Genomic DNA, 25,908 nt, shown 5'->3' with positions numbered 1-25,908 from the left:
GTGTAACATGTTGAAATTTCAGTGTAAGATTAGCAGGGTGTTTCACAAGGAGTGTCCAGTATACAACTTTCCATTTGAAACTGCAGAGTCTAAGTGGAGGTGACTAGAGAGCAAACTCCAGGCATCTAAGACAGACAATATGTACAAAGACTCAGAGATGGGAGATGGAATTTCATGTGTAGAGAAACCAGTACCAATTTGGCATTACCCCGTGTGTGTGTGTGTGTGTGTGTGTGTGTGTGTGTGTGTGTGTGTGTGTGTGTGTGTGTGTGAAAGGGTGCTATATATAAAAAGCCTAAAAAGAAGGGTGGAGACAGGCTGTGAAGGACTTTAAATGCTGAACAAAGAAGCTTTTATTTACTCTTAAGAGATTATAGGGAACTGAACAGAGGAGGGAATAAGGTCGGGTATGTGTTTCAGGAAATCACAGCTACGTATTGGCAATTATATGAAAGATATATTTGAGATGGGAAAGACTTAAGTCAGGAAAATCAGTTAGGAAGCTATTATAGTAGTCTAGTCTAGAAATAACGAGGTGTCTAAACTAGGGTGGTGACTAGGGGAAGAGACAATTATGAGAGATGTTACAGATAGAGTCAGAGTCCACAAAATTTGACAATTAACTCTAAGAGGAAAGAGAGTCACAGATGACTCCAAGGTTGCAAACCTTAATACATGAAAAGATGGTGGTACTCTCAGCAGAAATAAGGAAGTATGGAAGATGGTTAGGTTTGGGGGAGAAAGATAAGTAGAGTCTGTTGGATTTGTTGAGTTTAAGAAGCCTTATGTAACATCTAGTTTAAAATGTCCAGTACACAGCTGGTAATGTGGCATTGTAGCTCAAGAGAGAGAGATTAGGACTTGATATACATATATGCTTATATACATACATACATATAATCTCCATCTCTGTGCATTTATGTATAGGTGGATATTAATTGTCAGTGGGGCTATTAGTTGGTTTAACCATTTCAGAAAATAATTTGGATTTGAGAAAAGTCAAGACGGAAGCTATTATATATACCAAAATACTCATAGCAGCTCTTTTGGGGGGTAACAAAACATTGGAAAGATAGTGGGTGCTCACAGATTGGGAAATGACTGAACAAATTGTGGTATATGAATCCACAGACGCTTTTCCACATGCCAGGTACTGTGCTAGATAATAGGGAAATACATAGTTGTAGTAGAAAAGGCCCAAGTCCTGAAGTCACTAGTCTTTGTATCCTCAGCACCTACCTAGTACAATGCCCTTAGCAAGCCACTTACCTTCTCTGTGCCTTTGTGTCCTCATCTGTAAAATAGAGATAATTCTGTATAGTCTACTTCATAGGGATGTTGTGCAGAAATTGATTTGTAAACTTTAAAACACCATAGAAATATGAATCATGTCAACTCAAGGACGTTACAATTTAATCAGGAGAGAGAATACCTACTCAAATTTGTTTTATAATTAAGTGCATACATGTAAAGGCCCATTCCTATTTCTAGTTCGACCCTCAGAACCATCATCTGGGGAAGAAAAGATGTTCCTGTGAGGAGAGGACCAATCCCCTCCCCACCAGCCGACAACTAGCTGCCACACACAGGGCATCCGAGCCAGCCTAGCTGAAGCAGCAAGTCACCCTACCCTGAGAGAGAAACAGGAGTCAGCCAGGCAGGTCAGGCCACTGGCACCACCTTGACCAGCATCTCCTGTCAGATCCTGATGGAGACAGCCCAAGACTCTAAAAAGATTGGGTTGTGACAGATTGTGAAAGACTTTAAATCTGAAACCAAGGAGTTTTTTTTTTGATCCTAGAGGTAATGGGAAACTACCCAAGTTTATTGAACGGGAAGAGACATGGTGAGATGTGTTTAAGAGCTTTGGGAATGGCAGTGCTTCCTGCCCAGTGCCCTCAGCCATCATCCTGGGAAACAACCTCTCTGGAGATGCAGCCTGGCAGCTGCTCCTACAGGTGCTCCCTTCCATAGCGACTGAAGACCTAGAAAAGAAAGTGCCCATCACCTAAGTCCTAGACATAAAAAATGGAAATGATTTTTTCAGTGGAAATGACATTAAAGATGAGGCATTACTATATACTTTGCCGCTGTACCAGGGGACCATAAAGCTTTCCATCTGACTTGACCATTGTCTCTCCTACTACCTGAGAGTAAGAGCTGCCTTTTCTCTTAGCGCTTAGCATGTAATAAGGCAGCTGCTGGCACAGTGGATAGAGCTCTGAACCTGTCAAATACGACCTCAGACATTTACTAGCTCTCGGATCTTGAGCATGTCACTTAACCTCTATTTGCCTCAGTTTTCTCGACTACAAAAATGGGTATAAAAACAGCACCTACCTCACAGGACTATTGTTAGAACCACATGAGGTAATATTTGTAAAAAAGCACTTAGCACAGTGCCTAACACATAATCAGTACTATATAAAAGCTTGTTCCCTTCTCTTTCCTCTCCCTAATAAACACTTAATAATTACTTCATTCAAAACAGTTACAGACAAAGTACTCTAAGAGTATTTTGGGCGGGCAGAATGAGAGAAGACTTCACTGAGGAGGTGGCCCCTGAACCTGGTCATTGACGGATTAAGAGGATTTCAGCTGGCAAATATGGCATGGGAATGAGAGTTTAGTGGATATATTTCAGGTGTAGGAAACAACACTTGTTCCTAATTCTTTGGGCTTACCTCAGGAGCTTTTAAATATTTCTTTGTATGAAGGATCTAGTTCTCAAGCTTGATTGGCTTGAGCTTGCAAGTGGAAATAAACGGAATCAGCTAACTAGTGGGGGTGGAGAACAGAGCAATTATGCGAATGTGATTTTTCGATCCTTACATTCCTTCATAAGTTCTGTTTACACACATAAAATCAAAGCTAAAATATTCATGCCCTCAAAATATCTTTATGCCAGTAAGTACATGCTGTATATTTGGCACCTCCACGTCTCTAAGGATTGATTTTAAAGTTTGTAATGCTTTTATTTGAAACAGATAGCGGTTTAACTTTATTATTATTATTATTATTATTTTAACTTTTTACCAAGTGTACATGAGTATGCCCTGTGGATAAGGCTGAATTTTAGAAACAACTGTTGTTGGTATTACTTGTCTTATAGCTGTACCAAAATGTTTCTTGTGTGGGTGTTTTTTCAGACTTTCCATGCTCAGATTACCACTTCTCTGCCTTCTCCAGTTGCTTGTTGACCAACTTTTTCTATTACACTTCCTTTTGAGGTTTTACTTTTAAATTTAGTTGGATATATTTTATTATAAAGCTAGGTGAACAGTATTAAGGGTGTGTGGGTGAAAATTTTACTTATGAGTAATAAGATACAGTCTCTACCCTCAAGGAAATTAGGACTGTTGGCAAATCTAAATAAAAATAACAAAAGGATAATTTCATTAACAGTAGATCAGAGTGTAATTATGGCAGTATTGATTTAATTGTAATTTTAAGGAATAACTGAGGGACTCAATGATGCAAGATCTTCCTCTCTTCTTCTTCCTTTGTTACTCTACCACTCAGGTACAGAAACACTGTGTGCTTATAGGAGAGAAGTGAGATATTACTGAGAAATTAGGTTTTCCCAAGTGGTGAATTAGATTTGACTGATCCAGGATGGGTTATGGGCTTTTAAAAAAAACAGAGCAAAATTTTAAATCAGTAGATAGCATTCTGTTAAAGGAACTTGAAGCATTTTAATGGCATAGGACTTTTAAAAGATTTATTAAGTGCATACTAGCTAGTGCTTTACATTTTTTGCTAGTTTTGGGGAGCGAAACAAGCTTCTAAAATACAACACATAAGCTCCTAGTCTTAAATGAAAGATGAATATTTCCAAATAATTTATCTGTAGGGATTAGTATTCCTACACCTAATGGTAGCATATATATCATAAACATATGTGAAGAAGTGCAAAAACCATGGAAACACTTGGTTTCTTGCGTTGCTAAATTTACTCTGGGTTGAATATTAACCCAGTGCCTGGCCGTACGTTTAAACAGGCAATATACTGTCAGCGTGACTCACTGTGAGTCATTACTGCTAGCCCAGCTATCCTGTCCTAGAGCTTGACATTGAACAAGTTGGCAGCCTGTATTGCTACATCTTTTCTAGGAACTCTGAACACATTTCATTCTTGTGAATTCGCTGTGCAACGATATTAAATAGAGTAATATGTTATTTTGCTTGTGGGAAAAGTCAAGTGGATTTGAGAATGGGTGAAACTGAAGTCTTTTTCTGGGCTTTCTGGAAAAAGCTGGATTCTCAGAATTCTCTCGTGGATATAAGAACCAAATTTATTACATAAAGATTCATTTAAAAAAAAACAATTCAAAGAGATTGGTATTTACTTGTTTGGGTGGCAGCATAGTACAGTGTGAAAAGCAATGGCTCTAGAGTTAAAGGACCTAGGTTTAAATTTTATCCCTGACGCTACCTTAAGGAAATCATTTTACTGATTCAGGTCTCAGTCCCCTCATAAATGAGGGGCTTGTATGAGAGTGGTCTCTTAAAACCCTGCTAGCTTCAGTTTCCATGAGACTGTGATATAAAATAATCAAACTGCATGAATTTGTAAAGATAAACACCATAGTACTTAGCTGGCAGATTCGTAAAACTTCTGAAATAATCTGATATTCTGTATCAACCATTTAAAAGGCATTTCATTATCATAGTGAAACGCTGAGAATAGTTTTCTTTACAGTAGAGTGGCTATGTGACGTGTAAACTTCTCTCATGTTATTAAGAGTTACATGATGGGAAGTACATTGGCTTTTAGAGGCAGTTCAAACCTGCCCACAGTATTTCTATTGGCCCTTTAAATTTACTGCATGCTTTTCCTAAGCAAGGCATGTGGCTGAGGAATGAGTGAAGAGCTTATTCGCTGACTCTGGGAAAGCCTATAAATGATCAGTTTGATCTCATCAGTGTCAGGAATAGCTGAAGATCTAAAATATATGCATATATAGGGATATACATAGACATAAATGGTAAGATTTTCCCCTGATGTAATCTCTATGTTTCTATTTAATATTCATAGTTTACATCTCAGAGTATAACTTGTACTATTTTGTTTCACCCTTTAATTTTGTTGTTGTTGAAAGAAGTTCTTTCCAATCGAATTGACCTGCATTAAAATAGTTTTCTTGTGATTAGCTGTCAACTGAAATGGTCTTAAGTTCATGCTTATTATTATTTTGAAATCATTTTACCATAAAAAAAGCTTACATTCGAAGTTGTAATTCTCTTAGGCAGAGAATTTCCAACATAGTTGCATAAATTGTGTTTCACATTACAACTTGTTCTCCACTTGTCTTCATTGAAATGAATAAAAGGTCTCTTTCAAAAAGACCTAGTGTGTTAGCGTCATTTTTAAAAAAAGGTTTTGTAAAGTACTTACTCATAATGTATCCTCTGTTGCTAAGTTTTCAAAGTTACTTATCTCGACCACACCCAAAAGCTCCTTTTAGAAGACTAGGAGTCATTTAAATTTAAGCTGTGTTAAAATATTTTGCATTTAAAAATCTTACATACTATTTCAAGTGCTCGTTTTCCTTCAGATACAAAAACTATACAACATACCAATTATTTTAAAATTAATTATCTGCCATACCTTATTAATATTTGTTATTTTTACAATCATTGGCAAAGATGCTTAGGGAAGTATTTCCCAGCCTGGCTACTATGGCCTACATGGATGCTTTGCTATCAATATCTTTAAAGGTATCTTTATTGATTAATAAAGTACTAGCTGTCTACCATCTTAGCTTTTTCCCCATTTTCATAGTCTTCTTTGCCTGGGCCTTACACTTGGCTGCAGTAAAATACCTGCTCCAGTCACCATTTGCAGCTAGACTTTAGAGGCCCATTAGGCAGAACCACAGTTTGTTTGGTTTTGCTCCTTCCTTTTAGCCAACAAAATTCTTGTCAGGCTGTGTGCCGGTAATAATGATGATGATAACAGAATTACTCTCTGTAGAAGTGAGGCTCTTGGTTATGCCTCTAATGCCTTGATCTCTCCCTTCCCCTACACTCCTTGGAGTCTTCATTTGTTTTTTAGCAGATTGTGCTAGGAGACAGCTGTCTTGTAGTTGAAAGAGTTGGGGATTTGAAATTTGAGGATCTAGGTTTAAATCCTTTGTCTCTTTTTCACTACCTCGTTTGACTTTGGGACAGTCATTACTTCTGGACCTCATTTTCTTCCTCTGTAAGAGGATGGCATTGAACTAGAATAAATAATAGATAAGGACCCTTCCATCTCTAAATCCTATGATTTTATGAATGAAAAAGTTTGGGACTGCCATTAGTTAGAAAAAAACAACCCAATCACTGTCTTAGGGGAAAAGAATGTTTTATCTATTTAATTCAATAAATAGTAAATGGCTACCATGTGTAAATTACTATGCTTATAAAGATGCATAAGTAATTGAGATGGGGTGGTGGATTTCTCTTAAGGAATTTTCAGTCTAATGGGGAAGAGGACAAGTATTCAAATAAGTGTCATACAAAGGAGAGTGAGATATGTGCAAAGAAGTAGGATAGGCAAAGGGCAATGAGAAATTTGATGTTCTGTCTCTTAGCAACCAAGGGAAGGCCACATGGAGCCTTTCATACATTTTACACATATTATCTCATTTGATCTCAACAATCCTGGGAGGTAGTTACTACTGGTATTATTCCAGTATTATAGATGAAAATACTGAGGCTCTGAGATTTAAGTAACCTGTTTGTTGTTCCATAACTAGTATCAGAGAGGATTTGAATTTTAGTACTTCATGTCTTCAAGTCTGTACTCTATCCATCACCCCATCTCAATTGGTCCTTGGAGGGAGGTACATATTAGAATGGGGAAAGTCAGTTCCAGGTATAGGGGATACCATAAAGGCACAGAGATGGGAGAAAGTAGGGCAAGAATTAATTATGTCAAATAGTACAATTTTACTGAAAAATAGACTAGGTGAAGGAGAGTAGTAAGAGGTAGAGCTGGACTAGGTAGGTTAGAGCCATGTTGTTATTGTTGTGATTCATTCATGTCCAACTCTTTGTGACCCCATGGACCAGAGCATGCCAATGCTTTTCTTTGCAAAGATACTGGAGTGAGTTGCCATTTCCTTCTCCAGTGGATTAAGGAAAACAGAGGTTAAATGACTTGTCCAGGGTCACACAGCTAGCAAGTGTCAGAGTCTGGATTTAAACTCAGGTTCTCCTGACTCCGCGTCCAGCTGCTATATCCACTGAGCCATCTAGACAGATTGTAGAGGGCCTTAAATTCTGAGATCAGTCTATACTATATCAGAGAGGCAATAAATAGCTTTTGGAAGTTTTTCAGTTAAAGTAGTAATCACTATTACTGTTTCCTACTGGAAAAAATTCCACTTTTTATTGGAAATTAGAGAATTTGTATAACAGTGACAATGTGACTGACTTTGGGGAATTCTACTTATCACATATCTACTAGATAAATGTTAATGACCATTTTGGAGCACACACATCCCCCCCCATTGAAGTACTGTGTTGCTAAAACAAAAGTAGCTTCATTAAATGAGCTAAAGTTGAGAGAGATTTGCCACATATCTTGAGTATCTTTCTTGGGTCATATGTGTTAATCCCTGAAATAAGCTGTGTCTGAGAACTTAATGTTCTTACACATTAGCTCATATACTAAAATCGGCTCTTAAATCAGTGACTGATTCTGAAATTCAGATAGATACATATGAAGCAGTGTCTAGGAACAAATCACTTTAAAGAACACATAGGAAATCTTCTCTCTTGCCATGGGGGATAGAAAGATTTAGCAAAAGACAGTAGAAGCTCTCAAAATTGTTCAGCCTGTAATTCCTGTAAGTAGTCCCATGATCCTGTGCTGGGTATCATGCTTCTCCTCTTTACTTCTTTCAAACAACACTTCTTTTCACAGTCATCATTAATAAATAACTGTTTTGAGCCCTGGTTTCTTTTTTGGTTTTGGTAGATCATGGGAACATGCTAGAGAAAGGGCTGTGGAAGTGGAAAGAGTTAACATACCCCATTCACATAGTCTATAGTTTTCTGCCTTCCCCTGAAGAAATGATCTGAGGATGTATTAAACATTATCAGCTTGAGGAAGATGAGCAGATAGCCTCTGTCATTTAGATTGCACTTTTGGTTACTTCTACTATTCTATAAAGTTCCCTAGTTAGTTCTCAGTATATTTTGCAAGAAAACTTTTCTCTCAACATGGGAACATCAAGTACTTTATGTTCTACACCATTTATTTTTCATTGTTGTCTGCTCTGCTTTTTAGCTGTGACATTAGGCATGTTTCTTCACCTGTTGAAGACTCAGCTTTGTCTCTTTGTAAGGGTAGGGACTGGATTAGATGATCTTTAAGGTTTCTAGTAGAACTTTGTCGATCAGTGGCAATTGTGATAATTGACAAACTCTTTGACAAGGTCGAGAATTATGCACTTGAACTAAATAATTTTCCAAGTTTAAGTTTTTAAACTTTTTCTCATTTTCCAGATATAGATAAAATTTAAGTATACTCATTGCATTTTTATGGTGATCCAACCTGAAATTGTGAAAGTAGTCACCTCATATTTAACAATTAGGCTCTTTTATAGCTTGGGCTCACCACAACTTCTTAAATCTGTTTGCAAAAATGAGCACACACAACTTCCTTTAAGGCAACCAGCAATAAGATGTTTTACCTCAAGCTTTTTCTTGGCCCATGAAACTGCCAGATTAAGAATCAAGATGATGCAATAGAGACATTAAATGCATTATTGCTCTTAGGCATTATAAAGATTTTTGAGTAAATCAAACTTGTGGACACTGCTCCTTTACTTCTAAGCATGTCAGATCATCATTTTGAAATCACATTTTATACATTCACCAAAAAGAAAATAATCACACAATTATCAAAAGATAGATTTTAATCATAGGACATTCCATGGGTCCTTTGTAATTGAAGACAGTGCATCCTTTGTAATTGAAGTTGATATAAACGTGGACATGGGATGGGATTTTGGGGAACAGAAAATCAGGAGGTTAACAACTGTTATTCTTGTAAAATTGTTTTCATTATTTCCACTCTGGGAATATTGGGAAGAAGAAGAGGAGGAGGAAGAGGAGAAATATAGTATTTATATAGTGCTTTGAGGTTTGCAAAATGTGTTACAAATATTATCTCATTTTATCATAACAAACCTAGTGCTCTTACCATCCCTGTTTTCCAGATGAAGAAACTGAGACAAACAGAGAGTAAATAACTTACCCAGGGTCGCATACCTGGTTAAGTATCTGAGGCCAAATTTGAACTCAGGTGTTTCTAATTCCAAGCCCAGTGGTCTGTTCACTGCACCACCTAGCAGCCTAGGTTTAGTGACTGGTTTGGGAATTCTTGAACGTTCTCACAAGTAGAGGATAGGTGCTAGTGCTTGTAGGAGGTCTTGCAATAGTCTTGACTATGGTAATAATGAGAAGAAGTAGGAGAAAGTGAAAAAAGAAATGGGAGAAGCTAGTCAATCACAAGAGAGTAGGAATAGGTTAAATTGGGTCAGGAAATAACAGAATAAAGAGACACATGGAAGGCTTTTATAAAAATGAGCACATTGAATCTCTTCAAAGACCCAGAGTTTACCCATATCTCTTTCTTTGCTTCTTATCTTACTACCTTTCTCTTCTCAGCTTTTATTAAATGCTTATTATGTACAAGGCACTGTGCTGGGGATACAGAGATTTTTTTTTTTAAATCACTATCTTCAGGGACATTATATACAATTATGACAGATAGCCAAACAAGTATAATCTAAGATAATGTGGGGCAGAGGCCAAGGACAGACCCATAGAAAGTGCTCTAGGAAAATTTGGGAAGGGCAATATCGCTTTCAATTAAGTGAATCAGGGCAGGCTGTGCTGAGCCTCTGAGGAAAAGAAGTGTCGTGGAAGGCAGAGATGAAGGAATTAAAAAACAGGGGAGAGGGGTAGTAGTCTAGGGGAGTGCTCCAGGCAAAAGAAGCAGGTCAAGTTCATGCAAGATGTAGTCTAGGAGAGTTAGTAGTGTGGTTTGGCTTTAGCATCAAGTTTAAAGTGAAATAAGATGGGAAATGTAGACCGGTCATTTTGGAGGCTCAAAAATGCTAGTTGAATTGTTAGTATCCTAAATAATCAATAGAGAACCTCTGAAGTTTGGGGGATTTTTGTTTGGTTTTTGTAGGGGAAATGACTATGTCAGTACTGTGTGTTAAGAATATATTTTCTCCGGGGCAGCTAGATGGCACAGTGGATAAAGCACCAGCCCTGGAGTCAGGAGTACCTGAGTTCAAATCCGGCCTCAGACACTTAACACTCACTAGCTGTGTGACCCTGGGCAAGTCACTTAACCCCAATTGCCTCACTAAAAACAAACAAACAAACAAAAATAACAAAACAAAAGAATATATTTTCACAGCTGTGTGAATGAACCAAGATTTGGTGAGAGAATGGCTTCTAGTTAGAATAACCTCCAGTTGGGAGGCCATAATCATAGTCTAGCTTCCAGGTGAGAGAGGGGTGATGAACATCTAACTTAGGGTGCTTTCCTTCTCCTTTGTGCTCACTTTTCCCTGGGCCCTGACTGCCCATAGAATCAGGAGAGTCAGGTTATTTCTTGTCCCATCTAGATCACTGGCTTTACTATGTGACCTTGGGCAAATCATTTCATTTTGTTGGTCCTTAATCTCCTTGTATGGTAAATCGAAGGACTGAACTAGATGGTCTCTGAGGTCTCTTCTCTAAGTCTGTGATTTCTTCTCTCTGCTTCTCAATGACATTCTCCTACCACTTTCTTTGTGACATTTTATCTAAGACTTGATACTGCATTATTTTGTAATCAGATTCTTCATTTCACTATTTCATTGTTTTTACAAATGTATTATCAGGAGAAAATCTGCAAGTTTTAAAAATGTGGCCAGGTATAATGGCACACACTTGTAATCCCTGTGACTGGGGAATGCTGAGGCTGATGGATCACTTGAGTTAAGGAGTTCTGAGTTGTAATCAGGCTAAAGGTGATTGGTTGTCCTCACTGTCTGGCACAATATGGTGAGCCCCTGGGAGCAGAGGGATACAAGATTGCTAAGGAGGTCTCAAGTAGAATACCTGAGGGATCTGTGCTTGGTCTAGTGCACTTTAACTTTTATCAGTAACTTAAATAAAGACATAGCCAGCTTGTATATCAAATTTTCAATGACACAAAAGTGTGAAGGATAACAACATACCTGGTGGCAGTATCAGGATTTTGAAGCACCTTGTAACTTACATGTTGTCTCCCTCTATTAGAATGTGAGCTCCTTGAGGGCAAGAATTGTCCTTGCCTCTTTTTGTAGAGAAGTCAGGTGGCATAGTTGATAGAGTGCTAGGCCTGGAGTCAGGAAGGCTCTTCCTGAATTCAAATCTGTCCTCAGACATTTACTTGCAGTGTGACTCTGGGCAGGTCACTTAACCCTGTTTGCCTCGGTTTCCTCATCTATAAAATAAGCCAGAGAAGGAAATGGCAATCACTCCATTAAAACCCCATATAGGTCACAAAGTCAGACATGATTGAAAATAACTCAACAACAACTCTTTATGTCACCAGCACTTAGCACAGTATCTGGCATATAGTAAACACCAAATGCTTATTGACTGGCTGCCTGTTGAAAGGCTATAATATTGGGTAAAATAAATAATGAGATGAAAATCTAATAGGGAGAAATATGACTAAATAGTAGTTGATCTGAAACTGATCTGAAGATCTGAGAGTTTCAGTAGACTGCAAGCTCAGTATGAATCCAAAGTGTGATTGTGCTGCCAGAAAAGCTAAAGTAATCTTGGAGTTCATTCCAAGAAGCTTGGCATCCAGGAATGAGGAGGTAGTAGTACCACTAGATTCTGTACCTTATAGTCTTGGGATATCTATTGAACCGTGCCATGTTTGAAGAAATTTTAAAAGTGTCTAGAGTGTGGTCACCAGGATGCTGAAGGGCCTTAATTAAATTCAATCCATATGAAGATTGGTTAAAGGAAAGGGAGATGTTTAGACTATATAAAAGAAGACTTATGGTTGGGGTAGGGTACAGGACACGGCACACCAAAGGGAAAGCCACGATCAAGTATTTAAAGAAGTGTCTTGTGGAAGGAAGGATTAGACAAGGTATTATTTTTGTTTGGTTTTGGCCCCAGAGGAAAGAGCAGTGTTGGGGAGTTATAGAAAATCACATTTAGTCTTAAAGTCAGTAAAAGTTGCTAATAGAGGTAGAATTGAAAAGTAGAATGGGCTGCCTTGGGAAGTTTAGGGCTCCTAGTAACTTGAGGTTTTTAAGCAAAGGCTAGGTGACCACTTGTCCTCTACATTGGAGAGGAGACCACTTTTTTGTTAAAAGTTGTGTCAATTGGTGGCTACATTCTCTTCCAATTCTAAAATTCTGTAATTCTGGGCATTTGATAGCTGACTTGAAAAAGTACGTAGACTTTACATTGTTTCCATTGGAGGAAAGTGGGAAAAGGTTTGAAGGATGATGGATGGTTTAAATTGTAAATAATAAATCGGGACTTTTCCCCCCTTCTTGGTCAGCAGGGGGCAGTAGCATGGGGTAGATGAGTACAAGTTGCAGAAAGCAAGCATTTGCTATTCCCTGCTCTTCTCTACTAAGTTCTGATGATGGCAGCCTTGTGGAAGAAGATATATGTCAACCATTTCCCTGGAACCTGGCAGAAATCTGAGACACCGAGGCAAGTTATTAACACACTGACCAAAATTCTAATAAGCATAATCTTTTTTTTTTGTTGTTTTGTTTTTAAAGTGAGGCAATTGGGGATAAGTGAGTTGCCCAGGGTCACACAACTAGTAAGTGTCAAGTGTCTGAGGCCAGATTTGAACTCAGGTCCTCCTGAATCCAGGGCCGGTGCTCTATTCATTGCGCCACCTAGCTGCCCCCTAATAGGCATAATCTTGACAAAGTCAGGCTGTCTGTTAATACTGAAGCATGATTCCCAGGACCTCCTTTTAATAGCTATAATTATTAGAATATAAATGTTTCTTTTGAGGAATCTTGTTAGGACAAGAACAGCAAAGATTATTTCATTCAAAGAGAAGATCTTATACAGTAACCTCAAATAAAGTAACATTTATCTTTTGATGTTTTACTGAAAGATATGTTACCTTTCATGGGTAGCTTGGGATAATGAATGAGAGTGTTGGACTTAAGAGTCAAAAAAACTGAGTTCAAATCCAGTCTCTCACATTGACTAGTTGTGTGACCCTGGGCAAGTCCTGTGACTTCTGTGATCTCTAGTTACTTCAGTAGTACAATGAAAGGATTGGATTAAATGGTCTTGAAAGCTTCTTGGAGCTTTAAATCTATGATCCCATGATACTAGTTTGGTTGCCCTTCTATCACTAAAGTAATTATTACTTTCCTCCCAAATAATGTATGGCATCATTCTGATGTGATTTATCATTTCAGATTGTCTTCACTGAGATTGTGTTTTTGTTTTGTTGTTATTCAGTCAAGTCTCTTTGTGACCCCATTTGGGGTTTTCTTGGCAGAGATACTAGAGTGCTTTGCCATTTCCTTCTCCAGCTCCTTTTACAGCTGAGGAAATGGAGGCAAGCAGGGTAAAGTGACTTGCCCAGGGTCACACAGCTAGTAAATGTCTGAGGCCAGATTCAAACTCAGGAAAATGAGTCTTCCTGACTCCAGGTCTGGCACTCTATCCACTGTGCCACCTAGCTGGCCTTTACTAAGATACTGATACACAATAATTCCTTAGCAACAACAAAATGCCGTATAATAGCTGAAAACATTAGTTAGACAAAAAAAGCCGCAAGAACAGAAACCCTACAAAAAAATGACTTATTGTTCCAAGGATGTTCCATATAATAAAGTATTATTTAATGTCATATTCCAAACCAATGTCTTTTTCGGTATAGAGCCAGAATGTCCTGAAGAATATTATATTTTTAATGTGTTTAGGCTCAAAGAAATATTTCTAAAATGTTGAAAGGCTTAACATCATAAACACTGAACAGTATAATTCCTTGAATTAGATCATTGCCTTTGTGATGAGTAGTTCTCTATCAGTAACCAGCAGGTAAACAAGACATTTTATTTCCCAATGACTTTTTCATATGATGGTGACAAACTCCATTGCAAAACAATGGTCACATTCCAAAAGCTGCAACCAGGTTCTGGAGGCTTTTATTGCACAATTGCTTACTCTGTCATCTGCTGCAGTACAGTGAACTTATTTAGAAAAGGAGTCCTAAGAATAAAAAATGTCATTTCTGCTTTCAGAAATTTAGACCTTGGACACAAATTGACTGTCATTTGCTTGTCAGGTTTTTTTTTGGTTTTTTGGCCAGGTAGGCTGTGGGATATTAGTCATTTTTTACTATGACAGTTTTGGGGTGCTATAAAACTAAAGCACTGCTTCAGCACCCAAGGCCAGGTTTGTTAATATGGCTTTTGAGGGGGTATCTAGGTGGCACAGTGGATAAAGCACTGGTCCTGGATTCAGGAGGACCTGAGTTCCAACCCAGCCTCAGACACTTGATACTTACTAGCTGTGTGACCCTGGGCAAATCACTTAACCCTCATTGCTCCACCAAAAAAAAAAAATATTTTTGAAATTAAAAAATCAGTTTTTATTTCAGAGAAAATAGTACAGCAGAAATCATTTACATTATTTTCATCATTGCTCATTTGCTTATTTTTCAGTGTTAGAATTTTGCCCTTAATGGTCAAAATAAAACCTTTTAATGTTATGAAATTTTTAGTTTATTTGTTTTATGGGGTTTTCTTGCCTTTAATATTTGCTCATATTTATCAGTTTTACAGCTCATTGCCCCTATTGTATAGATGAGGGAGCCAAGGTTAGGATCTTTTTGCTAGTACATGCTAGAGCCTATTTCTTCAAGTCCCTGTCTATACCATGCCGACTCTCAGAAGGTGTTGGATTTTTTGCTTGGTGGGGAAGAGTGACAAGATGCCATCAAGTAACTACCAATATGTGGGCTAGTGATTCCCTGCTTCACGCATCAAGCCTTGAAGGTGGCTCTGGATTCTTGAAGCCTGTGCATGGTGTAACAGAACTGTTAGTAGTGCTTCATGCAGCAGACAGAGGAGCTGCCTTCGAAGCAGCCTCTCGAAGTGCTCTAGTGGAGAAGGTGACTGACAAACTTAGAATCAGAAGACACTGACTGGCCATGTGACCATGGGGAATTTGGTACACCTTTCTCAGAGTTACTTTTATCTGTTAGGTGGAGAAAAGAATACTTACTTTCCTCGTAGGGTGGTTGTGAGGAAAGTACTTTTTAAATCTTCAAAGTGTTATCGAAATGTGAGTCATTATTATGACGGCAGGATAGAAGTAGGTCTTACCACACTGGAAAGGTCTCAGGCAGGAGATGAGTAACAGACTAAGTAACCTGGCTACGTTTGGGGAGGTTCGTCACTAGAAAGTGGGCTCCTAGATAATAATGGGAAAGCAAATCTTGTTCATACTAGTGACCTTTCAGATCACTGAAGTATTACTTTGTTAAATAGCTTTTTTTTTCCCAATGAAAATTTTAAACGAAGAGCAAACAGTACCTTTATTGTATTATAAGTTCATTTGAGGAGCATCTGGTGGTGCAGTGGATAAAGCACTGGCCCTGAATTCAGGAGGACCTGAGTTCAAATCCGGCCTCAGATACTTGACACTAGCTGTGTGGCCCTGGGTAAGTCACTTAACCCTCATTGCCCCACAAAAAAAACCCAAAACAAACAAAAAATAAGTTTATTTGGAAATTCCCTAAATCAGTTAAAGCAAAAAGTATACAGTGTAGTTGTTAATAGCTCTCTGTAAGCATGGCAGGAGGTCTCTAGTAGAGAACTCCAAGGACCTGTGCTGTTAAATATTTTAGCCAGTGACTTGAAGAAAAGCGTAGGTGGGTATACTCATCAGATATTTGCAGCTGGAACAAGGCTGGGAGAGATCGCCAACAGAGTGGATAACACAGAATCTGAAAGGATCTTCATAGGTTAGAACACTGGACTGAATCAAGTCAGATGAAATTTTCCAGGACAAATATGAGGTCTTTCTTCTGAGTACAAAAATTCAACTTCACAAGTATTAGGAGGGGGAGGCATGGATAGACAGCAAGTCTGAAAAAAAAAAGATGTGGATGTTTTAGAGGCCTGCAAGCTTGGTATGAGTCAGCAGTGTGCTGTAACAGCCAAAACCCGCTCACGAGATCTCCTGCTGTATGAAGAGTGGCACAGATTCCAGGACTAGAGGTGAGGGCCCCACTGTCCTCAGCCCTTGCTACCTCACCCCAAGGATTAAGTTCATTTCTGAATATCATAGTTTAAGAAAGACATTGACAGACTGGCGAGTGTCAAGAGGAAACCAGCGAGGATGGTGAAGGGCCTCGAGTCCATGACCTGTCAGGATCCACTGAAAGAGTGGAGCACATTGAGCCTGGAGAAGAGAAGATTTACGGGAAGAATGTGAGAACTGTCTTCAGGTGTTGGAAGGACTGTTATGGGCAAGAGGGATCAGATTTATTGTGTTTGGCCCCACAGGGCAGAACTGAAAACAGTGGGTGGAAGTGGCAAAGAGGCAAATTTGGGTTTGAAGTCAGGAAAAAGTTCTTCACAATTAGGTGTCCAGAAGTAGAATGAGTTGCCCAGAGAGGTAGTGGATTTCTTCTACCTGGACATCTCTTTGCTAGGGCTGAACAATTGTTTTTTGGGTCTATGTAACAAATAATTATGATAATAGGTCACAATTATTTCACAGTTAAGCATCTTAGACAGGATTTTAACCCAAGTCTTTACTGACTCCAAATCCAATCTGAGCCACTCAGTCATGGGACCCTGTTCAAGTTACTTAACCTCTTTCAACCTCAGTTTCCTCAGCTGTAAAATTAAAATTTGTATTAGTGTCTACCTATCTCACAGTATTGTTGTGAGGATCAAATGAGATAACATGTAAAGTGTTTTATAAACTTAGAATACTATATGAATGTTAACTATAATCATCATCTTCCATTGCCCCACATGCAGATGTATTTATCTTCTTTTTCCTTTACTTTATTATCTTTTGTATTAGGGAAAGGGAGGAAGTGATTGGGGAGGGAAGTACATGGAATTAATAAGTCTAGACTGGTTAGACCAGAGCTTCTTAAACTTTTTCCACTTGAGATCCCTTTTTGTCCAAGAAATCTTTACACAATTCCAGGTATATAAGTATATAAAATAACTGTTGCCAATTTTCTTGCAACCCCACATTCAATTACTTAACCCCATAGGTCAAAGTGTTAGAGAATGGATTAGCTGAGGCTCAGAAAAGTTGAGCAGAATGGAGAAAGGTCATGGCCTTTAGTGTTCCAGACTAAACAGCTAACTCTGGTGCTGACTACTTAACCATAAGTGATCAAGCTAACAAATTAATTTTTCAGTGCCAAACCTGAAATACTAAGGTCTTAAGTCAAATATAAGAAATAGATTTTCTTTAGTGTCCCAACCTCCTATTCTCCATCTTTCTTCTACCTTAAACCTCTTTTATACTCCCAAGTACCTAGTATCCTCATGTCTCACTCTGTCCAGCCTAAAGATATCAAACTTCCTAGCCTTGCCTTCCCAAGAAGTACTCTATGCTCCAAAGTTATTCCTTCTTCCTCTCAGCCTTAATCAGAATATATAGACAGTGTTTTATAAACCATAAAATGTTATGTAAATGTGAACAGATATTATCCTGATAAAAATCAATATATGAAAATTCATGTCACACCCCTAACTTTGGGTGTATCCCAAAACTTTGTCCTGGCCCCTCTTTTTATCTCTAAATATAGTCTCTTTAAGGGGGGGGGGGGTGTCACATCAGCTCCCAGGGTTCTGTCATCATCTCTACACAGATCACTCCCAAGATCTATCTCTCTATATATAACCAGCTCTAGCCTCTCTCTTAGTCTCTATTACTGAATTACCATATGTCTACGAGATATTTTGAAATGCATGTCACATAGGCTTCTAAAACTTTACATAGTCAAAGCAGAGCCTGTGATCTTACCTTAAAAGCCATTTCTTTTTTCCATAGAGGGCATCACTAGCCTTTCAGTTACCCAATTTTACACCTGTGGAGGAGTCCTCCCTAACCTATCACTCTTCTTCTTTACTCCCATATCCAGTCGGTTGTGAAATCTTACTGATTCTATCTCCATAGCAGCTCTAGTATCTGCCCCCTTCTTTATTCTTGTATAATCACTACCCTACCCTACTTCAGGTCCTCCTGAAGTAGGCCTCCATTGGTTAAAATCTTTCTCCTTTCCTACCCATTCTCCATACAGCTCTCAAAATTATAGTCTTAAAGCATAGTTATGACTTTAAAGAATAGATATTTCACTTTCCTACTCATAAAATCCAGTAGTTCCCTATTACCTCTAGGACCAAATACATACTCCATTCTTTAACATTTAAGTCCCCTCACAACTTTACTCCACCCTATACACACTGATGGTTAGCCAAACTAGCCTTCTTGTATTCGCCTCATGTATTCTCCATACATGACATTTGATCTTCTATTTCCATGCCTTTGCACAGGCTGTCCCCCACACTTAGATTGCATTCCTTTACCCCTGCCATTTAAATTACTTATCTTCCTTCAAAGATCACCCAAGTTCCACTTCCTACTGAGGAATTTCTTGATCTCCATAGCTATTAGTGTCTTCCTCTCCCTGAAATGATCTTGTAGTTATTTTACGTATATATTTTCTGTAGGATACAACATGACACAGTAGATAGGGAGCTGGCCTTGGTATCAGGAAGACCTGGGTTCAAGTTTTGCCTGTCATACATTCTGTTTCTGTGACCCTCAGCAAGTCACATAATAATTTCTTTAAAAAAAAAAAATGGGGGTGGGGGTGGGGCAATGAGGGTTAAGTGACTTGCCCAGGGTCACACAGCTAGTAAGTGTCAAGTGTCTGAGGTCAGATTTGAACCCAGGTCCTCCTGAATCGAGGGCCGGTGCTCTATCCACTGTGCCACCTAGCTGCCCCAAGTCACATAATAATTTCTCAGTACCCTAAGCAACCCTCTTAGAACTATAAGTTGGAGAGAATGTGCTGATCTGCATTGCAAGAGAAATTTCCTCATGGAGAATTCCTTCTGCCAATAAAAGTACAAGTCCAGTCCCTTCCTATCATGTTTTCTACATACTATATTCACCTATGTACGTTTCTCCCTGTCGAATATATGCTCCTTGAAGAGAGAAGCTATCCCATTTCTGTCTCTGAATCCCTAGCACCCAGCACAGGGCCTGTTACATGGACACTTGAGAAATGATTGCTGACTGATTAATATTTTAAGTATATATACACTAAGAAAAGGGGCAGCTGGTTGGACAGTGAATAGAGTTCCTGACCTGGAGTCAGGGAGAGTCATCTTCCTGAGGTCAAATTTGGCCTCAGGTACTTGCCCTGTGACCCTGGGCAAATCACTTAACCCTGTTTGTCTCAATTTCCTCATGTGGAGCTGGAGAAGGAAATGGAAAACCATTTCAGTATCTTTGCCAAGAAAACCCCAAATGGAGTCATGAAGAGTCAGACATGACTGAAAAATGACTGAGCAACAATAAACACTAAAAAATAAAATTATATATTTTACCAAAAAAAGTCCTTTAAATAGTCTCACCTAATGCATTTAAAACAACTCAGTTTGTACATTTCTATTGACATTAAATTTTCACCCATCACATCTATAACCAAAAAGTGAGTTATAATAAAGTTAGTTGCAACTTTATCTAAATAAACTCTACTTTCTGATCCTAATGATTACAAAATACTTACACTAGTTTAGGCTTTGGTCTTGTTGTTAACAGTACATTCATATCCTGGTAGAGTTTGAAAGTACCTTAACTCTTGAAAGGGTCATTCAACAATACCTTCTCATTTTACACATGAGGAAACCAAGTCGCAGAGAAGTTAACCAATTTGCTCACAGTTAAACAACAAGATAATCCAAGAGCTGGGTCTACCAGTCAATAAATAAACATTCTTTAAGCACTTGCTATGTGCTAGGCACTGTGATAAGCAGTAGGGATACAAAAAAAGACAATCCCTGCCCTCGAGGAGCTCACAGTCTATTGGGGGAGACAACAAGCCAAACACGTACAAATAAATATATGTGGTTCATTTCTTTCAGTTGTATCTGACTCTTTGTGACCTCATTTTGGGTTTTCTTGGCAAAGATACTGAAGTCATTTGCCATTTCCTTCTCTAGGTCATTTTATAGATTAGGAAATTTAGGTAAACAGGGTAAAGTGACTTGCCCCAGGGTCACGCAGCTAGTAAGTCTCTGAGGCCATATTTGAACTCAGGAAGAGGAGTCTCCCTAAGTCCAGGCCCAGTACCCTATGCACCGTGCACTTAGCTGCCCCATTACAAGTATATACAGCCTGAGTTTTCAAAGTTCTGGCCTTCGTATTGTACTGCCTTCAAAATAATTTTATTTTGATTGTGTAGTGGGAGAATTCTTAGATGACAAGGAAAACATTTTAATCTTTTTTATTTGGGAGAAAACACAGGTGGGCCATGGGAGAATTCTGTAACTGTGTTTTTTTATCAGTGTAGGGAGCCCTCTTCCCCTATGTGGAAATTTCTACCATCAGTGCCTTATTGGCAATTTAGGGGCAGCTAGGTGGCACAGTGGATAGCTGACTAGACCTGGAGTCAGGAGGACCTGAGGGGTTCTGAACTGTAGTATCTGCTAAAGGATTTTAACCAGTAGGAATGCATCCATTCCAAAATAGGGACAGCGCTTTGCCCAAGGACACTCTGAATGTAGTAGAGGTTCAATAAATGTTTGTTATTTGGTACTCAGACCTCAGACGCAATCTGATCATGAAAAAAGGATTGTTGACTTTCTTTTTTAAACTAATTAATTGTTCTAGGGAATTTTGTAGTTTTGAATATGTTACACCAGGGGCAAATGACTGACTACATAAAGATTCTGGGAGAAAGGTCGTGATGATGCTATAATTTGCCTTCTTAGATTTTCTCTTAAAATTAACAAACTCAGGGGGCAGCTAGGTGGCACAATGGATAAAGCACCAGCCTTGGATTCAGGAGGGCCTGAGTTCAAATCCGGCCTCAGACACTTGACACTTACTAGCTGTGTGACCCTGGGCAAGTCACTTAACCCTCATTGCCCTGCCCTCTCTCCTCCAAATTAACAAATTCTAGTGACTTGCCCTTATTATATACTTATTAGATTGTTAGTTCCTCCCCCTGCCAGGGTGCCTAAGAGAAAATTCCTCCTGAATATCTTACTTGCAAATTAGCTGCATATTTCTATGCTAGGCATTTCTAGTAATAGTGGGAATCTATTTTTTTATAAGTTAACTTATTGGAATTTACAGTGCATATTGAAAGCTTGATACAAATGGTAATTTAAATTTTTTATGTTAATAAGGAAGCACAGTTTGCTACAGGTAGCAGTTAACATAATTCACATCTGATTTATAATTTGTTACACATCTTTACAGTTTAGCGAATGCCCTCAATACTGGTAGAAACAATTCTAAAATGCTGTTCACTTAGGACAGAAAATAACTTTGTCTACATTTTAAGAATTACAAGATTTTAATATATACCTATTTGACTCAGGTATATAGAATTTTACATGAAATTAAAGAGAGATGAAAATATTTAAAAATAGAAAATCATTAGCTTTATAGTTTGTGTTCAATAGATTATGTTACTGTTGATTGATTTGAATTTATGTAACAAAACTTGGAACATAAAAAAGTAGTGAAAGTTCACATTACCTTTTACATATATCTGAATATCAAATTATACCAGTTTATCATAAACCTAATTTGAAGTATAATCAAAGATTAAAAGGAAATTTAAAAACCTACAGATTACTGAATTTCTTTTTTAAAAAATTGGAAATTGCCTAGCGTCCCAAAGTAATATGTAAACAAATTCTTATGCTGCTCAATGAGTTCTGTCCAGTTCCTATAATAAACTGTTAAGTGGCATCAATTGCATACCATTCAAGTTTTTGTATGTGTCTTTTATGTAAGTAAAGGTTTCTCATTAAAGTAGCAGAGAGGGGTAAATTCCTTTTGTGCAAAAATTTCCATTCCTGGAAGATTCAAAACTGGTTAACTGACCAGACCCAGATAGTAATGATTAATGGATCAATGCCTGCCTGGAGGAAAGTCTTTCTAATGGAATGTGTCAGTGACTTACTCTATTCTATTCAACAGATTTATCAATGAGAGTAATGCATTGGATGACAGAATTAATATACTAAAAAGTGTTGACAGGCTGGAGTGAATCCAGAAAATGATCCTGGCTTCCTTCAAGACAGCTCAAACCCCATCTTCTGTTGGAGGTCTTTGCTAGACCCTCTAGCTGCTTGAGTCTTTTCCCTCCAAGGTTAACTTCCATCTACTCTATATCTATCTTCTATCTACCAATTTTTTGGAATATTGTTGCCCCACTAGAATTATGATCCTTGAGGATAGGAACTATTCTTTACATGCCTAGCACTTAGCACTATGCCTGGCCCATAGAAATACATGTTGATTGAAAGACCAGATTAGTGAAGTGACTAGGTGAATGGTTAGCCTGGAGAGAAGATGTTAAAGGAGACATGAGAGCTGTCTTCAAGTATTTGAAAGTCTGTTGTATGAAAGATGAATTAGATTTGTTTTGCTTGGCCCCAGAAAATAGAACAAGGAACAGAAGATAGAAGTTTCAGAGAAGCAAATTGTACATCATAGGAAGGAAAAATTTGTAACAATGAGAGCTAACCCTAAAGTAGTTTGGGCTGTCTCGGGAGGTAGTAAGTTGCTAATTCTTAGAGGTTTTTTTCCTAAGTAAAGGCTGAATGGACACTTAATAAGGACAGTTTTACATGTAAAAATTTAGAGAAAACTCACTTATTTGTTATGTAATAGGCATGTTCATCATCACATGACTTCCATCCAGTACCTCCATCCCTCAGAACTATCCCAAACCATCACTCATCCCCTAACTATACTCTCTTTACTTCCCAGTCTCGACTCTTTAGCTATATATTTCAACTCTATACTATCTTCTACTTTTTTCTTTTTAAAAAATATTTTTCTTTTTATTATTTTTAAAACATAATTGATATTTTGTGGCTTTGCATTGCCTAATTTCACCCTACAGAACAAAAAAATTAAATGAGTAAAACATATTTATATATATGTATTGACAATATACGAAATGTTCCACACCTATGGATTCTCCCCCTCTCCACTCCCACATACCCCTGCAATGAATGGAGGATGGTGTCTTCTATTTCTTCCTTGAGGCTTCATCAGGTTTCCTTCTTAAAAAAAATTAATTATTTTTGAAATTCAATTTTTTTCAACCAGCAAAACTCTACCTTCTTTCCTTTACATCCACTCCCCCCCTTCAAAAAAGAAAGAAAAAAAAACACCTGTTATGAACATGTATGGTCAATCAAAACAAATTTCTGCATTGGCCATGTCAAAAAAAAAAAAGAAGAAGAAGAAGTCTCATTCTGCAATCTTACCTCCAAAAGGAAGTAGAAAGAATGTTTTATCATTAGTTTATTGGAATCATAATTGGTCATTACACTGATCAGTTCTTAAGTTCTTTAAAAGTTGTTTGCCTTTACATTGTTGTCATTGAATACTTGTTCTCTTGGTTTTGCTCATTATACTTTTCATCAGTTCATACAAGTTTTCCCCAGTTTCTCTGAAACCATTCCCTTCATCATTCTTTAGAGCATGATAGTAGTTCATCACATTCATGTACCATAGCTTGTTCAGCTATTCCTCAATTGATGAATATCCTCTCCATTTCTAATTCTTTGCCATTTCAAAAAGATCTGCTATAAATATTTTTGTACATCTTTAGGGCTTATCTTAGGCCCAATCTACTTTCTTTCAAATCCCACCTCTTGCATTTTCACCCTATAAATCTGTTGAGTAAAGTGTATTTCTGTACCCAACTGCGTCTGTGTGTTCCTCCTGCTTTTGACCCATTCAGATGAGAGTGTGATTATATATAAATATATAATATAAATATAAATATATAATATAAATATAAATATAAATGTGTGTTCCTCCTGCTTTTGACCCATTCAGATGAGAGTGTGACTCAAATACCAGAAAAAGATGTTTGAATTTTAGCTAGTGGCTAGTAAGGTGTTTTTTTAAATGACTAGATAGATTCCTTTGGCAGTTTAATCAGACAGTAATATAAAGGTGGATTAGAATGGGGAGGGGAATAGAAGAGGAAAGAAAATGAAAATTTAAGGTCTTGATTATGGTTAGAGACTATTACAGTAGTTTAAGAGGGTGGTCAGAAGAGCCTGTACTGTGTGATAGAATGTAAGTACCTTGAGGATAGGAACTGTTTTATTTCTGTCAGTATATTCTTAGTGCCTACCACAGTGTCTAATTCCCAGTAAGCACTTAATTAATTGATAGATTGATCTGAGACATGTTGGAGAGAGCACAGTGTTGTATGGAACACAGTAAAAGAACTAAATTTATGTTTAGAGGACCTTGTTTTCAAGCCCTGACCCAGTTACTTATTTTACTTTTGGTGAGTTACTTCCCATTCTCTGGAGCTGTAGTTTCTTCATCTCTTAAAAATAAAATGAGAGAGCTAAATTAATTAACCTATAATGTCCCTTTAAACCCCATATTTGATATGTATGCTTAAGTTGGAATGGACAGGACTAGGTATCTAGTTATATATGGGGGGAAAAAAAGGAAAGGTTTTAAAAAAAATGCCCAAACTAAGAAGATGAGCAACTAGGAGAATAGTAGTGCCATTGAAATAAATAGTAAAGTCAGAAAAGTGGAATTTAAGAAGGACTAATTTGGAAAAGATAGTGAACTTGGACTTATTTATTAACACTCAGGTGAAGATACAGGCTTTTGAGGAGGAGAGAGGTAAGATTTAGAGAGATTGCTAAGTGAAAATATTGTAGCAGGGCCAAGGACACAACTTTTGGGAATATCCCCATTACCAGGTTAAGAGCAAGAGTGAGCTTATGCAGCAGACCTCTTGTTAAGGATTTGGAAGTCAGTCTACTTTTATTCTTTGGGGATAGATGTGCATTTTTTCTTTTGTTCTTTGACATCTATGCTATGAAAAAAAAATTAAGGTTAAAAATGTACTTTACCTTATAACTAAGATATAGAATATAGGAATTATATCCATTCCTTGTTACAGGGGAGTGAATTGTGTTAAAGTCTATATATAAAGGTCATGCCTTTGGGGAAACTTAGTAACTGAAGATTGCAAGTGGTTCAGCAGGTAGGAAAAAGCCACCATATTGTTTACATTTCAGTGAAGGAAGAGGAAAAATGGTTATAGATTCATGAGTCAGACACATGCCCTTCTCATCCGAGAATCATGTAATTACCTGTGATTTTCTTTTTCTTACAGTTATCCAAACTAAAGTTCATTGTTTGACATTTATTGAGCATTACCAGTGTGATAGGTACTGCATAGAACAAGTTTATGCAAGCTTAACCTCAGTGTTGTTAATCTAGGTAAAGAAAGAAAAGGGGATCAAATTCAATGGATTGAAAATTCTAAGCTTCTTATTCTGGATTTGAAAGTTAATTATATATGTTCAGATTCACCATAGATCCTCCATTAGAAAGGAAGCACAGAATGTATGTGAAAACATATTTTACAATTTCTGGTTTGCTTTTATGCGTTCTTGTTACAGTTGTCATTGGATTAAATTTGTGATTGAAGAGTTAACTTTTGGGGGCAGCTAGGTGGCGCAATAGATAAAGAACCGGCCCTGGATTCAGGAGGACCTGAGTTCAAATGTGATCTCAGACACTTTACTATCTGTGTGACCCTGGGCAAGTCACTTAACCTTCATTGCCCTGCCA

At 37.8% G+C, this 25,908-nt stretch overlaps 1 protein-coding gene across 2 annotated transcripts in view; it reads left to right on the top strand.

The window, feature by feature from the left end:
* The window catches only part of NSMCE2 (NSE2 (MMS21) homolog, SMC5-SMC6 complex SUMO ligase), a 246,366-nt gene that overhangs the window by 121,364 nt on the left and 99,094 nt on the right, over positions 1 to 25,908 (top strand). The gene's annotated exons all lie outside the window — the stretch shown is intronic.

Source organism: Dromiciops gliroides, chromosome 1, assembly GCF_019393635.1.
Source record: "Dromiciops gliroides isolate mDroGli1 chromosome 1, mDroGli1.pri, whole genome shotgun sequence".
Lineage (NCBI taxonomy): Eukaryota > Metazoa > Chordata > Mammalia > Microbiotheria > Microbiotheriidae > Dromiciops > Dromiciops gliroides.
Note: the sequence above shows the minus strand (reverse complement) of the source record. Positions and strands in the feature narration are given on the sequence as shown.